Genomic DNA, 3,550 nt, shown 5'->3' on the forward strand with positions numbered 1-3,550 from the left:
GTCCACGGGGCTTAAAGCAGCAATGCTGTAACCCTCTGTGCGACACTTCTCATGTAACCCGCCAGGATCCCAATCTTCTTCCCCTGATCCTTCCTCCTCATCAGTACCATATCCCCTATCCTCACCAGTGGAACCCATCTTAATCTCAATTTCTCCCTCCATAAGGGGTTCAGGGACATACGGGTACTCCAACCCGTGGGACGCCTTGTATTTGGCAATGATGGCCCTCTCGGCCCGGCTACATCGGATTAGCTCAGCATTCCCTGCCCGTCCGGGCAACACCCATGATAGGGGCTCTATTTCCCTGCGCTCAATTTTGAACCACCGTTCCTGTAGCTCTCTCTCCCTTTGCACAGGTGTAAACTGTCCTACTGCCCACCATCGGGTCTCCTTACGTTCCTCAGACCCCCACTCTAGTGAGTCCCCCTCCTCTGTATCCCCCCAAGAAGATACCCCAGAGGTCCTTGATGAAAGAGGCCTAGACCACCTCTCTTGTTTGGAGCTAACCTGAGACTTAACTACGGCCACACTAGGTACCCATCGGGACTCGGATACTTTTCCCAACTGCCCTCCATCCCTCGACCCACCATCAGAGGCATAGCTGTTCAGTCTCTCCCCAGTCCGTTCCTCACCGATTCCCTGGGACCCTTCCGACACTCCCAAACTGGATGTGGACCCACAGGAAAAGGTGACAGGGACAGGGGCATTACCTAGGGCATGGGGTTGGGCAAAGGGACAGGAAATGGGCATCCGCGGGGTTCTGACCCGCTCTCTGCCTTCGGATAGTCCCGTATCATTGTGCGGACGTGCCGCTGGTTGGGCCTCACCCGTCTCAGCTCTCCTCACAGCCTGCCAGCTCTGTGTTGACACAGGTGATCGGGAAGCACTGCCCGATCGCCGAGGCGTTGTGGTTCTCTCTCTGGTCGTTCCGCTACCTCCGCCGGAAGTGACGTCATCACCGGAACCGGATACTCCGCCATCTTGCGATGGATCCCCAAGCGGGATCTCTTCCTCCACAACGACATCCGCCGCCGGAAGTGATGGTTCTGCTCTCCACTCCGCTCGGGCCTGGGCTAGGCCTTCCTCCGCCGTTGCCACCACCGGCGCCTGGGAAGGGTAAGGATGCATCTCACCGCTCCGTCGGCTCGGGATGGAATCCTCTCCTCCTTCCGCGCTGCAAGTCACCACGGCCGTGGGACTCCGCCTCTCGGGTTGATTCTGCACCGGCGACACGAGACTCCGCTCCGCCGCGACACAGGTAAGTGCCGGTTCTTTTCCAGCACCGCTGTAGTGGTCCGCCGGTAGGCGCATCACCACCGTCGTTAGGATCGCTTGTTCCTCTTTCGAGGGGCCGAACTCCGACTCGGGGAGTGGCACTCCCGCAGGGGACCGACGGTGAGGTTCCGGGTTCTCACCGCGGTTGTAGACCCCTCTCTCTTCAGGCTCCGTTCTGATCATTAGGAGCGATCCCCATTCTCCGGGATCAACTGGTTCGGTGCAGGCCGCACGCGGGGCTTCAGCCGTCAGCATGGCTGTGTCCGCCCCCGCCTTTACTACCAGGGAGCCTCCTGGCAATAAATAGGGATATACCCCAATGTCCACCTCACTCTTTGTTGTGCTGGTTACGGGAGACACTTTGCACAATGGTCTCTCCTGTTCACCAGCTCGCAACTGTTGGACAGGAAGCTCACACCCAGCTCCTCCCTCAGACAACTCGGGTCTTGGCTGGCAGAGATAGAGACCACTCCCCCTGGTGAATATTTGGGGAGGGTCCCACAAGTTAATTGGATGCCCCGGCACAGGGGCTGAACTGTTCACAGTCCTGGGGGGCGCGGCTTCAGGTTTCGCGCCATACCTCCCCGCAGGGTGGAATTTTTCTTTTGGCTCCAATCCCGGACAACTTTCTGCAAGTTTTGCATTTGCAGCATTTTCTGCAACTGGCCCACGCGGTCTCCCCGGGTAGCGGGAACCGCCATTTTGGATCGCTCTGCAATCCATATTCACAGCAGCTGCAACTTCATATTCCTCTATCTCATCCACTAGCCTCCCTAAGGACAGGGGATCACCCCGTATCCAGGAGCACAGCATCCTAGCCACGACAGGATGGTCAGGTGACGCTCCTCTCAGAATTCGATCACAAAAGTACACCTCCACCTCAGTGGCCTTAATACAATCCCCCTTTCGCATCTCCTGTAAGACGGCTCCAATCCGCAGGAGGAACCCAGGTAGATCCTCTCCGTCTTCCTGATAAAGACTGTAGTACCGCCTCATCAATTGTTCCATGTCCTCTTTACCCGCACACACACCATGTGCGCTCTCTCCATTAGCCTCCGTCCGCCATTTTGGACTATCCGCACCGCGCGGGTCCTCCATTCTTGCGGTCGCCATTTTCTCGCACCAACTATCGTACATGGGGCTCCGTTCTGCGGGGCAGCCACCACACCGGTACAATAAAGATTAGCTTCAGATGCACCACCACATGTGTACTTTATCTAGGTGTGACTCAGGGTTGCACTACCTCAGGCTAGGCTCACTCTCTCAGTGTCTGCTGTGGCTCCTTCCTCCCAGTCTGTGCTCCCTACGGTGAGTGTCTGGAATGGGCTAGGTACTCTGGCTCTGCCATGCAGTACTTGGGGCGTCTACCTGTCTTGGTCAGCCTAGCGCAGACCCTCTCCAGGACTCCTGACCATGTTAACAGGCTATCCCTTCAGGCATCCTACCAACTAGCGCTGCCTCAAGGTGACTCGGTCAGCTATAGCCCCGCTCCAAACCCCTCACTCCTTTCAGGCCCCTAGGTTGTCCCTGCGAACTGACAATATCCCGTCAGCCCCCTGACCACCCCTAGGTCCGTCCCTACGCAGCACAAAGTGGCAGCAGACACTTCTCCCTGTTTCCAAGTGACCTAGCTAAAAGCCTGTCCTGTTGACAGATCTGATCTCAGCAGCTCGCCTCCAAATGTAACGGTATTTCTGGCCCGGCCTGACCCACCCAATCTCACATTGGCCCCTGTGGTCTAACCGGACCCCATTACAGTGTAGATATGCCTGATGGTGCACCTGTTGGCTACAGGACTCCTGAGTCTCCCGCATGATGGTGTGTGGGGAGGACCCGTCCAGACAGGCAGCTGAGGTAGTGTGCTGAGTCTCACCTAGTTCCAGTGCAGCGCCTCCACCTCACCAGGGTCCCTGCGTCCGCAAGGGGATGATCCTGGCGAGGAACTCCTCCGTGGTGCTCCTCTCTGTACACTCATTCCAGATAGATACACGAGAGGGTTTCTGGCTGAACTCATCTTTATTGACACGGCAGGGCAGCTGCCCTCCACAAGGAGTATCTTCAGCCGCTCATCTCGCCAGTGCTCCCTTTAGTTAGGTAGGTCACCTAGATCAGGGATTCACTATTCCCACAGGAATCACTGTCCTGTGCCAGGTCCCTGGACACAGCCTCCCATGGAGTTACTATAACATAACTGACAGAACTCTTTCAGCACTCAGGTAGAACTTTCCAGCAACTAACTTTAGAACACAGTGCTGTGCCTTATGTAAGCTTCTGA

This window comes from Ascaphus truei, unplaced genomic scaffold (assembly GCF_040206685.1).
Source record: "Ascaphus truei isolate aAscTru1 unplaced genomic scaffold, aAscTru1.hap1 HAP1_SCAFFOLD_857, whole genome shotgun sequence".
Lineage (NCBI taxonomy): Eukaryota > Metazoa > Chordata > Amphibia > Anura > Ascaphidae > Ascaphus > Ascaphus truei.